Consider the following 14,342-nt stretch of genomic DNA (forward strand, 5'->3'; position numbering starts at 1 on the left):
CAGACTCACTACCACAGAACTCTGCTGGGTTGCTCATCACTTCCTCTTCCTGCTTCCAGGTGCCTCTGGGATTTGTAGTTTACAGTTGCAGCTGGCAGTAAGTCTGAGTGGGGAAGGGGTCTTTAACCTCCCTCTCTGGTCCCAGTCCCCCCCACCGCAGACTGGACTGCATCCCCAGCCAGGCTTGCCCCTGCTACCCCCTTGTCAGCCATCCCTCACTGCTCCAGCTAGGGAATAGAGGAGTAGGGCCAGCCCTTCTCTGCTGGAGCAGACAGCCCAGCCTAGGGCTGCAAAGCATGCTGCGATGCTGGGGGACTATGATTTAACTTGAATCAGGAAAGAATCTGGGACAGAAGTTTCATAAACCAGCTTGACCCAAATCAGTTAAGTCTGATACTACGTTCAGCCAGGTTAATCTTAAACCAGTTTCAGTCATTTTGAAACTGGTGTATGTGCACTGAGCTTCTGTTCTGTTATAGGTTGAAACCAGTTTCTGATCACTTAAACTGATTTATGTGTAACTTCTGTCCCTAGCCTAAGTCATCCTGCAGTGATGGAGCACAGTAGTCACTCCTGCACATTGACGATACATAGAGGGTGTCACTCTTGCTGGCAGCATCTGTGGGTGGTCACTGACTGCTCGTCAGCATTTGCCCCCTGCCACTGACAGCGCTGCCACCTGTGGGAGCTCCCCACTTACCACCACCATGCTCCTGCTGCCGATAGTGCCACCTCTGCCTGCCAGAGCTCAGCATTCATCCTCCTGTGTTACAGCCCTAGACAGTGCTGGATCTCTGCTCCCTTCCACTCGGGGTGAGACAGTTGCTAGTGTCACCCCAAGTGGGGTAGGATTCCCCTCCTCTCTCACCTTTTGAAGCAGTGAGCCAGTTTGGGTAAAAGTAAAAGCCATGGCAAATTTCAGGGGCTCCTGAGGAAACAGCGTCCTTTTGTTCTGCTATGGCAAAGAAATGAACGTGCTTCCACACGCTAGCACAGCAGCCTCTGCAGCATCCAGCCTTGGGCTGGGCCTCTCATAGGATGCCATTTGTTGCAGCTGCAAAAGCAGGTCACTGGAACACAGGTGTCCATCCCCCATCCTCCTTCCCAAATGGCTGGAGCTGCCCCCTTCAAAGCAGGGCGACACATGGCACAGCAGGTCAGCCACTCAGTGGGGGAGGAATGGAGTGGGGAGAGAGCCTGAATTAAACGCCCAAAGGGATTAGGGATTTCCAAATGCGACTAAGCCCCTCAGGAGGCAGACGCGTAGTGACAGCTTGGAGGAAAGTGCAACTGCCTGGCTGTGCAGACTCCAGTATAAAATAAAGCCCCAAGAACAAAAAGACAGCTGGGCAGCCAGCCCCAGGCAGGCTGTGCCACCCATACGGGCATAGGGTGGCTGGGGCATGGCACTAACCCAGTTGCAACAGCAAGGCCTGAGCAGCTGCCTTGTGCTAGGGGTGTGCCTTTGGGATGAGATGCCTCCTTGCTGGCCTGCCTGGCTTTCCCTGATGGCCTTAGCTTCTGGTTGCTGCTATAACTGATTGTTTTATTTTGCTTGCTCCTCATACCTGGAAAAGGAAAAACTAAAGCAAACAGTAGAAGGCTGCTCCATGGGGTGCAGATGGCTGTCTGAACACTATGACCAGACATGTGTGGACCTCTCTGTGGGAAAAGCCAGTCTTATTCAGAACTGGGGACTTGGAATCTGGACTCCTGGGCTCTCATCCTGATTAACCTCTCTACCCCAGTTGGCCTGTAATACTTGCCCATCTCACTGAGAGGCTGGAAGCTTTCTCCAGCTGGTGCTGAGACCCTGGGCTGAAAGCGGCAAATGGCATTGTGTTTTTCCCCTCAAGCCATTTGCAGTGTTACACATACAATAGGGAGAGGAGCCAGATTTCTATCCTGTTCACAGCTAGATCTTTTTCTGTACATTTGCAATAAACATACCCCTGCAGAGTAGAGGAGAAACTCTCTAGCCTTCTGCTTTCCTCGCTGGTTTGGATTATCAGAAGGGTATGAAACACTCAGAAAGAACATAAAGGGAAGCTTTTCTTTGTAGCCAGGTCACACACTTTCCCCAAATGCAGTCTGAGCCACTGAAACCTGCTCTGGGAAGAGGACTTTTTTAGGTATCCCTGACTTTACAGTGCTGGCTGTCTTCTCTTTGGTTACAGAAATACTCCCTTCACTTGCTGATGTCTCACAAGGGGGGATCTGGATAGCTACCATTGTACAAAATCAAACAGGAGCAGGGCCAGGTTCCCAAATGTGGAGGCTGTCTCTTATTCCTGACTGAGCAAATAGGCCAGCATCTTCTGACTTTGAGTCCTTTAGAACTCAGCAAGGCATGATAGGAGCTCCTTTTGTCTCTGGGTCCCTCCTCTTGGTACAGGGAAAGAGAAAAGGGTTTCTAAGCCCTCATGGCAATCCTTGTTGCATGCATTTCTCTGCACCAGCCTTCAGCAGAGGGGGAATGCTATGGAGTTTCAGTAGGACGGGCAGCTTTAGGGACTGCATCTTTCCTGATGGGCAGTGGCTGTGTGAAGATGCTGTGCATCAAGGGAGTGGGATCCAACGCAGTAGCGCACTGCTGGGCCTTTAAAAGAGAAGGGACTAATGGTCAGTGTCCAGGGGCTCATCTATTTCTAAGGAGGATGAGATTGGAGCTCTCACAGGGGAGTGCAGCAGCTGGGGCCAGTTGAGCACATCTGTGTTGAGGGCCCCACAGTGGGAGCAACTCTACAGGCAGTAATCAGCCTGGGAAGATGCAATCAATCCTCTTGGGCAGCCCCAGGGAAGCCTAATCTGTGCTACTAATGCCGGGGCAGCCCCGGCAGGGATAAACCCACAGACTCAGATTAGAGAGGCCTTGGCAGACCTTTAATTACAACTCCAGTCTTCCTGAATCAGCCAGCCTCTGGAGGATGATGGGGGAGTGATGGAGCTGGAAGCCAGTGAGGCATGAAGTGGGAACCCCCTAAGGCTTGGGGTGTGCTGGGCCTTTCCCAGCTCAGTTGGGCTCCCCCATGGCTATGATTGTAGCTAGCAGAGGGCAGCCTCCCAGCTGGGAGGGGTCCTCAAAGACTGGAGTCAACCCTGCTCTCCCCTAATTCTCTTCTCTTGTAGGCACAGGCAGCTGCTCATCAAAGCTTTTGCCTAAGGGTGGAGTGGGAAGCAGTAGGGCTGGCAGGTCTGCTCTCTTGAAATCTCCTGTACTTCTCCCAAGCGCAGGTGGGGTTAAGAAAGCCTCTGCACCTTACTGGATGCAGATCTGTGGCTGTGGCCACCCTGCCCAGCAGTTCTAGTTGTTAATCGGTTCTCTGGCGAGCTGTGCTCCATGGCCACACTTTGCTTTTGCATCAAGACACCCTGGAAGCTGCATAATTCTGGCCTTGGCAGCCTGCCGGCATGTTGAAGTAACATGGCTTCCACACAGCCTGCTGGGACTTCTCAGCTGCTTTCGGCTGTCCCTGACGTGACCAGGACACCTGCCTGAGCTAAGGCTGCTAATCCCATTCGGGATCCCACATGTGTCCAGAAGTAGAGCTGTACATTGAGATCCTCGGATTAGGATCATGGAGGTCGGGGATTAGTCTCAACAGAAGCAGCTTCATTCTCAAGATTATCCATCTCTGCGTGCTTCCGCCAGCCAGCTCTGCAAACCTCGTCAACATGGGCTGGTGTGCTTTACAAGCACTGATTCCTGGCTCCTGTCCCATAAGTGAGCATGGAGATCTCAAGGACAGGCTTCTGGACTCCCCCTTTCTAGCCAAAAGTGCTTCACTTGTGATGCCTGGGATCAGACTGCAGTGGGGCAGCTTGCATGGAACAGCCCTCTTGAGACAGCATTTCGAAGTACGGCATGTCCTGCAGGAGAGCAGCAGGAAGGCTGTACCATTATTGTTGCTAGCCTGTTTCGTACCACTGTGGCTATGGCAGCAGGCCAACACCAGGGCAACTGAGTCTCTTTAATGCACAGCACTTCTGCCTGGCTGGCTCGTAAAGCTAACACCATTACTTCCGAGTCATAGGAATCAATAGATATCCACCTAAGGCAGCACAGCCAGTGGCAAGGTGAATGAAGTCCTTATCCCAAAAGAAGACAACATCTCAGGAGGTACAAGGCTTTAAACTGGGAGCTCCTGAATTGTCCTGGCAGCTTGCTACCTTTGGACCAGAGGTCTGAAGTGTGATGGGCCCAACCCAACCCCTTTGCCTTCCAAAGACTGATACAGTAAACTCCTGGCTCAGTGTCTTCTCACTGAGACTTTAAAGAATTGTTCTATGCTCTCCTATATGTGGACATTGGTGCCCGTGGTGCTCTGCATGAAAGAAGAGGTGCTGTTCCAACAGCTTTTAACTATGATTGCTCTCCCACCACGTGTTTGGCAGCACCGTCTTCCTGGTTTCCACGAACAAGACAGCTGCATTTTCAGCAGCACATACAGGCTGCTATCTGTGCCGTGCCTGAGGACAAAGGGATCATCATCTTCTGGAAATGGACACTCCTTGTCTATCTGGGTGCTGCTGCTACACAGCAGGAGAGTGGTATAAAGGTAGTGATGTCACTGCACAATGGTACCACCTGGGCACACACACAGAGACTACTCAGGCCATCTGATTGGCCATACAGCAAGCTGTCCTGCCTCAGGGTGCAGGGTCTGGCTGCTGGCACCTTAAATAGAGAAACTAGGGAGTGGAAGACAGAGAGCAGAATTCAAGATGGACAGAGATGTATGGCTGCTCAGGGCAGGCACTCTTGCTTCCTGACTGGTACCACAGTAGTGCAACAATGCACACTCAAACCAGACTCTCACTAGGCTGGAGTTCCCTGGAGGAATGCCTAGGACAGGAGTTTCTGATTCATTTAAACTGAGTCAGAACCAAGGCACGTTTGTAACAGTGATGCTGCTGAGAATCTCCAGTGCTTTGTTATTCAGTCCTGTGTTCTCTACTTAAAGCAGCTGCAGTGGCAGGATTGTCTCCAGCTCCACCATGTGCTCTCCATTCCCAGCTTTCCCCCACTGTAGTGCTGGGTTAGCAACACCTGTTCGCCAGCCGCCTACATCCTCCTTTTGCGTCTACCTCCAAGGAAGATTGTGGGCATAACTCCAGTTGGTCTTTAAACAAGCTGGCACTGCCTCCCAGAACCCACCCAGGGTAGCTGCTCCCTGTCCAGGTATTTGTGATTAGTCATCCAGGTTTCCAGAACATCAAAGGCTGCAGAAGGCAAGAGACACAACTTAGAACCTGATAAACCAGGGATGGGCTTGGGTTTGATAAAGAGCTGGCAGAAAATCTGCACGTTAGACACAAAGCACAAATGGCTAGAGACTCCCCTTTCCAGCATCCCTCATGTTACCAAGGATACACAAGGCACTACACAGACTAACCCTGCGCAGGGGGAGGTAGGAACACTTTGCCACTTGACCGGCTTGCTGCATCAAAAGAAGGACTCTCATTAGAGAAGTGCAAATTGAAGGAACAGCTGCCTGTGGTGCTGCAGAAGAGCAAATAACATAATTTGAAGTGAATTAACCCTGCTGAGCTCCTCTGGTGTGATGGCAGTGAGGGCAGAGCTCTTAACCCTTGCATGGGCTTAGGAGCCAGATGAGTTTTGCTGCCCTGTATACATACCCTGACTAATAGCCCCTTGCTGTTTCAGCCCGGGGTATCTTCCCTCACCCTGAGCCTATCAGTTATGATGCTAACACCCCCCCTTCAAATCTTGTATAAATAGGAAATACTACTCCCCACCTGTTGCTGTCGGCTGGCAAACGCAGCCCCGCAGCCTCCTACTCAGCTTTCTGATAAAGCTGTAAGCTGCAGAAGCTTTAAAAGAATGATGCTGAGCTAAGGCAATCTGAGCCACACTAGAGCCAACAAGTCCTGCATGGAGGTTTAAGCAGTGTCTCTACTGAGCTGCAGGTCACAAGCAATCACTCCCCTCACCAGCACTTCATTCCTTCCTCCAAAGCACGAAGGTTCATAAACAGTTTTCAAGTATTGCATCACACACAAACTTTAGTATGTTAGTAGAGCAAGGCCAAGCACAGTCCCTGCCACCCTGCAAGCCGCCAGGCATGACAAAGGTCAGGAACCAGGAAGCTCAGCAAGAGGCCTGCCCAGATGCCCTGCCCCTCCTCTGAACAAAATCATCCCTTTTATTACAAACAAAGAAGAATGAGAGCATACACACAGCCTGAACATGCCCCTCCGTTGAGGAAGCAGAGGTCAAACCCAAACACTATTCTAGGATAACATTTGGTTATAGACTTTTGGCAGCTTGCAGACAAGAGCCCTGAAACATCTTCTGCTGCCACCTGCAGTGCCATAGCAGGGGCGGGGGGGAACTGCCCCAGGTGCCAAAGCAAAGGGGCGCCAACAGGAGCTGACCAGCCAGAGCGAGGCACAGGACAGAGCCATAAGTGGCTCATATGGGGAGAAATGGGGGGAAGGGTGGGGGCAGATCCTGCTGCTGCATGCACTACCAGTCAAGTATGGGTGGGGGGGTGCCCCCTGGTCTGTGTGTGGAGCAAGGGCAGGCTGCTGCTGCAGGCTTTGCCCTAGGCGTCAAACTTCCTTGCCATGGCACTGACCACCTGTACTGTGTTTTTAATTCACAATATGGTATATGTTGCTGTATGAGACCTGCAGACACAACGCCTTGCCTGGAAAAGTTTGCTACTCCACTAGGCTGACACTGGGGAAGAAGGAGGAGCACAGGGGACCCTGAAGGGGTATGCATGGAGTTTCTTTTTCTTCCTTTCACACTGCTGGCTGTAGGTACTTCGGGAGGCTACAAGGGGGTAGGGGTGACTAGCCATCTTAACATTTCTGAACCTCTCTCCTTTGTGCTCTAATCTCTCCAGCTGGACATGTGTTTTCTGCCTCCAAATCTTGTTGCACAGTTTAGGTTTCAAAGTTTCTAAATTCTGCAAGGAGCTCGCTCACTGCTGCCAGACCCTAGGTGGAGGCTCTATGATCCAGAGTGGTTTATACCAGTTTAGTTTAAACCCAATTGATTTGTTCTAGCCAAAAAATAAGGGCCTGATTACATTCACAAGTTAATTCAGGGGAAGGGAGGAATGCGGCCAGATGTGAAGACTCTTATTTTGGAATAAATTTCTATTACTCTAGAACAGTGATCCCAAGATAATTCCTTCTATGGGCCAAGGCCCCAGTGTGTCCATTCAGCCTTTTGCACCAGTCTAAATTGGTTACAAATCTTCTCTATAAAAAGGGTGCACCTCAGTGTTGACAAACCTTGGTTCCCCACAGACAGAAGAGTCTGTTTGTAGGATCAGGGCCAAAGTGCAGGGACCGGAGGGTTACACAATGGCTCTGTCATCCCTTTTGATTTAAACTACTACTGTTTGTACTGCTGTAACACCTGGGAACCTAATCAGGCTCAGGACCTAGCTGCACTAGGTGTTATGCATCTGCACATGCAGCCCTTATCCCAAAGATCCTTGGTTCAACCTCCAAGGTCTGTGACCTCTCAGTCATGTCCACAGCACGGCCTCCTGTATGTTACTTAAAAATAAACACAAGGCATATATGACTTTCTGCCTGCTTGCCTGCCTGTTCTGTATGACCCACGGCCAGTATTATGCATGAGTTGGGAGGAAGAGAAGTTTCTTTATTCATCTCTCTCTCTACCACCCCTTTCTCTCCCCTCTTCGTTTCTCTTGTAAACGTGGGCCATCTCTGTTCAGTTTTCAGTTCTTACTCTGGCAATGCATCCTATAAAGAAAATATACCCTGGGATTTTAACTCCAAGGACTCACTTTATGCTCCTTAGTTCTGCTTTATAAATGGTGTCTGGTCTTGGGACAAGTCAAGGGTGCTCATAAAACAACAGGGACGTGCCTTGCTGGCACGGGCAGACACAAATACCCCACCAGGACAGCACTCCAGCACAACAGTCTCACAGCCCTTGGCTAGTCCCTGTCATGCTCCTGAGCCAAGTTTTTCTGCCCATGTGAATGAAATAAGATCCTGTCTATTCCTGCAGACTGTAAACAAGTGGCAACACGTCACAGGCAGCCTCGGCTTTGAAAAGGGGGAGCCATCTTGATGCCACATGACTACTCTGCACTACAAAGCCTGATACAGCTCCAGCGATGAGTCAAAACAATTACCCTGCCTTAGACCAGGAAAAATGACAATGGACAAAGAGTCTGGCATGCAAAGAAGACAAGCCAGATCAAGAAGGATGAATTAAGATTGGGGCAGAAACAGAGAAAGACCACTGGGGCAATCAGGGAAATGGAGAGAGCATCTTACAAGAGGAGAGTTTGCCTTGTTTAGTTTAGGAAAATGAGGGGACAGAGCTGCTGTCTAGGTACCTCAACGGTAGAGGTAAACCCCAAGGTTGGGAGAAAAGCTTGAATAAGCGGTTACAAACTGGTCCTACGTACGTTTAGGTGGGAAGCGAGAAGACCCTTTCTCCCCATCGCAGATGCGAGGTCCAGAAGGAACTTTCCCAGAGGAGTAGTAGCAAGTGGGGCAGAAATGCCCAACAAGAGTGGGAGTGAAGTTGGATTAATTTCTGATAGGGACTGTACACCACAGCTGCCAGTCGTACGAGGGGCCTGGATTCTATGACCCACCAACTCCTCTCCAGTCCCCACGCTCAACAGTGCCCAGGGCAAACAGCTGTCAGCGGGTACCAGCCCACTGCTAGTATGGCCTACAGCAACGTGCTGACAGCTGAGAAGAGGCATGGGCCCAGCACTCCTACAGTAAGCAGTCTCACTGTCAAGGTGCAATGCGGATGGGCACACGCCACATCCTGAGGATCCCCTCGGAGCCCAAGACCTCCCCCTCTGGCACTTCTGATCTGTCCAGCCAGGGGTTGGACCAAGGTGGTCAACGGCCCCAAGGCTTGCTACACCAGGGCCCCTCCCCGCTGGAGCTCTCCAACAGGTATGAACCTCTTGCAGCCCCAGCTCCTGCAGGCAAGGGAGGAACACTAACAACTACTTTTGCTGCTGTCCCTAAGGCCACATGCAGAGTGGTCATTGTGGGAGACTCCCTCTTAAGTGGGACTGAGGGAGCAATCTACCACCCCAGACCCTTAGCCTGGGAGGTCTGTATCCAGGACATAGCCAAGAGGATCACAAAGCTTATCCGGCCCTCTGACCACTGCCCTATGCTCCTTATCCATGTGAATGACATAGCTATGAATGACATAGTTTGAAGCAATCCCAGCCAGGTCATGGATGGTTACAGGGCTCTGGGAGCAGGGCTTGGGGGGTTGGGGATGCAGGTGGTCTTTTTCTTGCTCCTCCCGGTTGTGGGTCATGGGCTGAAGAGGGGAAGACAGACTGAGGTAGTCAACCGAAGACTGCGGCGCTGGTGTCATCGTGAAGGCTTTGGCTTTCACAATCACAGTCTGCTCTTTGGTGAGAGAGACAGTGGTCTGCTGGGAAGGGTCTACCACACCTCACTGGGGAGGAAGCTCTTTTCAGCCAGGATGGCTGTCCTGCTTGACTGGGCTTTAAACTAAGCCTCCCGGGGGATGAATGGAGAACCACCAAATCAAGCCCACTAGACGAGTGGTCTCCAAACTTTTTTGATTGCACACCCCTATCAGTAAAAAATTTTTGAGCATGCACCCCAATATATGTATATTTATATAAATATAAATAGATGTTCTAATATTTTCTTCCCACACCCCAACAGCTCATCTTGTGCACCCCACTTTGGGGACCACTGCACTAGACAACTACTGCAAAACCAGCAGGTTAGGGCATTCAAGGGAATCCACTCCTACCCCAGCCCTGGAACGGTGTCCTCCTGGGAATGCAAGGACTTCCAGTGGGACACTTATGTGTCTGCATACCAATGCCAGGAGCTTGGGGAACAAACAGGAGGAATTGGTCCTCCTGCTAAACAAGAATGACTACAATCTCATAGGGATAATGGAGACCTGGTGGGACTCCACCTATGACTGCCAAAGGTATGGGCAGCCATGCCCTGTACAGAAGAGATAATGTGGAAGAAAGGGGAGGGGGTGTACCTCTCTATGTCCAGGAAAGCTACACATCTCTGCAAGCTGACATTGGCACCCATGGATGACAACTGGAGACCTCTGGGTTAAAATACATCAGGAACGTGGCACAGGGGACACATTGGTAGGAGTCTACTATGGATCTCCTAATCAGGAACAAGAGCTTAACCAGGGATTTTCCAGGGAACTGGCTGAGGCTGCATGCTCTCGGTGCATGGTTGTCATGGGAGACTTCAACTACCCAGACATCTCATGGAAAGAGCACTCAGCAAAATCTGAATGGTCACAAAGCTTTCTCACCTGTGTGGACGATCTCTACCTGACTCGAGAAATCTATGAACTGACAAGAGGTAAAGTGCTGCTGGATGTGGTACTGGCCAAAGGGGATGATCTAGTCAACAACCTAAGATTTGAAGGAAAGCTGGGAGACAGTGACCATGAGCTGATCACTTTTACTATCCATCGCAAAGCTGGCAATCAGTCAGCAATGCAGAAGTCCTCGTCCTTGGACCTGTGCTCTTTAACATCTTTATTAACGATGTGGATACTGTTGTCAGAAGCAGACTGGCCAAGTTTGCCGGGGCTGAACACCATGGGACTCTTCAGCCTGAAAAGGTGCAGGCTCAGGGGTGACCTGGTGGCAGCCTATAAGTATATAAGAGGTGTGCATCAGGATCTGGGGGAACACCTGTTCACAAGAGTGCCTCAAGGGATGACAAGGTCCAATGGTCACAAACTCCTCCAAGACCACATTAGGTTGGACATAAGGAAAAACTTCTTGACTGTCCAAGCCCCCAAGGCCTGGAATAGACTCCCTCCAGAGGTGGTGCAAGCACCTACTCTAGACTCTTTTATGAAACATTTGAAGGCTTATCTTACTGGGGTCCTTTTACCCCCAGCTGACTTCCTGCCGCTGGGGCAGGGGGCTGGACTTGATGGTATTCCAAGGTCCCGTCTAGCCCTAATAGCTATGAAATCCTGCCCCACTGGCCAGCTGGGGGAATTTTGAAGGCTTACATGCAATTAATCCTGACCCCACCTTCAATATAGAACATTTGCATCTACACTCAGGGGCCTGCTACACATTCAGATGAAAGCTGGATAGAAACCAGCTATAGAGCTGTTACACATTTTCCAGCACTAACTTTACAGCTGGTTGGGTCGTTTTATAGCTGGACATTTTTATCCTGTGATAATTATTTGGAACATGTGGCTGGTCTTCATTTATCGTACCATTCACGAGTGAATTATGTGATAATAACTTGGCACTTGTGGCCCTCTTCCTCTCTGCCTGCGACCTGTCTACATTTATTGCACTGTTCATCAGTCAATGGTGTGATAATTACTTTGCAGTTGTAATCCTCTTCCTCTGTGTTTGTGGCCCATGTACATTTATTGCGCGATTCACCAGTCAATGATGCCATGATGACTTGGCACTTGTGGCCTTCTTCCTCTGTGTCTTGGCTTGTCTGCAATTATTGTGTGAATCACCAGTCCTGCTATACAATATGTGTCCTTTCTAGCAGGGCATCCTGCAGGGCTGAAGGACAGAAGAGCCCTTATAGTACATGTCTACCACAGGGAGCCCACCCGGGGTTCTAGGCAAGCATGTATCAGGCGTCTGCCCCTGGGCAGGGGCCAGCCTGGCCCCAGCACCACACAGCCTCCCCCACAAGTGACTGCAGGGCCCTGGGGACCACTGTAGTGCCACCTGGGAAGACTCACCCAGCCCTTGGCTGATAAGTGGCTGGATTGTCCTACAGTGTCACCTGCTGTGTGGTGATACTGCCCCGCTCCCACCTCCAGTTACTGTTTGGTTCTAGGGCTGTGCCTGCCCCCTGCCCTGCTCCCGGCTGGGCCCTCCTACCCACTGGGATCTTCTAGCGTCACCCCCCGTGTGTCCCAGCAGTGCTCCCAGAGAGCAGGGCCCACTTGATTCTTGGCTGGGTAGAACTGTCAGATGCTGCCCCTCAGGATGGGGGCACTGAAGAGGTGGCTGTGCATCCCCTTCCCCACACTGCACCCAGCCCAGGTATGGCATGCCAACTCAGTGCCCCCAGGTCTTCCATCTTGGCAGCACCACTGGCTGTGCCCTGGGAGCAATGCCCATCACACCATTACTCCTGGAATATGGGTCTTGAACAGGGTGTTCTTGCTTCTGCTCCAGGGAGCCCCGGTTTCACAATGTGCGGCAGGAGCAAGGAAGCAGAAGAACCTTGTGCAGAGCCACCTGGCAGTGCTGAACCAAGCCCGTGCCAAGCAGAACCACCTGAGGTGCCAGTTTCCCTGGCAGCCTGGGATGCCCGAGTGGCATTTTAACAGTACCGGGCAAGAGGGGAAATGGAGCTGATAGACCTGGGGTTCTCAACCTCTTTAAACTTGTCTCAGCCCTCAGAAAATGTCAGCCCTTACTTTTCATTTGTTTCTGGACTACAGAAAAATAGTAGAGCAAATCCTCAGTTGCCAAGGACTCAGAAAGACCACAACAGGGCAGGATGGTTTGAACACCTACAGATTCCCATTGGAAATCTCTGCATTTATTATGTGGACATGGTTGCACACCTCACAGTGCTAACATAGCGTGGCAGCCTGCAGCACCCTTGAAAGGACCTCAAGGTACCCAAAGTGCCACATCACCCTGCTCGAGAATCACTGCGCTGGAGTGGATGCAACACCCATTTATCTGTCTATAGATACAGTTGCTCTCCCCATACAGCCCCGCTATCTAGTGCTCTTTCTGTATCTATTCATTCATCCTCTTAAAGTCCCTCTGTCTGATCCTACTTGTCATGGTTGTAAGTGCCTTACAAATGAACAAACACAAGAGTAAGGAGTATGCTCTTTCTCTTGCGTTCCCCCTTTCTGGGGGGAGCTGTTTTTGTTTATTACATTTGTGGTTTTGTTGGGCTTACCGAGGAGAAGGCTGGGCTGAAAACACGAGTTTCCTTTTCAGAAGGGTTTTCCACAGCACCTGTTGTAGTCATGTCTCAGGGCTCATTGGCTCACAGAAATTGCATGGCTATGATTTATCCAACTAGTGCAGACAAAACCCTGTTTTGGTGGTGCATGGACCAACTCATGAACCAACAGCTTTTGTTCATGTAGCAGTACACTCACTCATGTGGGGCACTGTGGGAAGATATCCTATCATTCTCTGCACTGCCTGTTGGCTTACTGCCCTATGGGAAATATTCAGTGTGGGGAGGCGGGGGGTAGGATTCTCAAAATACCCTCTGATCTACCCCCTAAACCATGCTCTCAGCTTGTGGTAAACACGAATGGGTCCCAGAGAAAAGCAGTGCTTCTGACTTGCTAAGACATGGCCTATTTTGATCCTATTGTTCTGGGAATGGCACAGTGGACAGGCTGACTGAACAGGATGGTTCGTGTGGACAGACAAAGCACAGGCTCACATACGTTCTCCATTTTGTTTTATAGAAGGGACAGCAAACCAGAGAGGTCTCAGAAGCTGGCTCGCTCTGGCCAAATTGCTCTTACCCACCTACAGCAATCATACAATTTAACTCAAGTTGGTTTAAAAATTGATTCAGTTTTTAGCCTGCCTGCGTTGGCTTACACTTAATGGTATCCGGTTTAGCTTATGTTTCTATGGATACTGGAGCAAGCTAAGCCAAAGCAGTCCTTGTTTAAATTGAATTAAAAGTGTCTATACAGAGCTTTGGCATCAGTTTCACTAACTGATTGTTAAACTAGTGTCACTTTGAATATAGACCAAATTTACAACTTGGTGAGTCTGGGTTTCCCTTTTTTTTTTACTTCTCTGCACTTCAGGGTATCATTTGCTATATTCCAATCACCCCAGATGGGTGAGAGGAGATGTCTGATCTGGTGACATTTTAAGCTTGCTTTGCAGCTTGGAAATGGTAACACAAAGTGTGTGGCAGGAGGGGATCAGGCTTTAACCTTGCAGTGCTTCTAAGAAGAGGAGAAGAAACCCTCTTCTTACCCAGGCTTTTATATCCCACAAGCGTACATAGTTTTTTTGTTTTTTACCACGGTTTTAAAATATGACCACAGAACAGCTTACAGGCTTGCAGAAAATGCACAGAAGCTAATGGGACCAATTTTCTCAGGTGTGAAGCATCCCCATGTGTTGCGATACTCCTAGGAGCTACAGGTGCTTGAAGCCTTTGCACGTTATCCTTTGTGCACCAGGCTGCAGGGAAGTGCAGGGGGAACAGGTTGGTGAAAAAAGGACAATGATTTCTGTCAGCTTGACTCAAGTCCTGGCTTAATTACCTAACTTGGGAGACAGCTTTGCTCAAAGAACTTAACAAACAATTGCCTAATTCTCACAGAG

This window comes from Crocodylus siamensis, chromosome 4, assembly GCF_052110815.1.
Source record: "Crocodylus siamensis isolate JL-2025a chromosome 4, ASM5211081v1, whole genome shotgun sequence".
In the NCBI taxonomy this organism is placed as follows: Eukaryota; Metazoa; Chordata; order Crocodylia; family Crocodylidae; genus Crocodylus; species Crocodylus siamensis.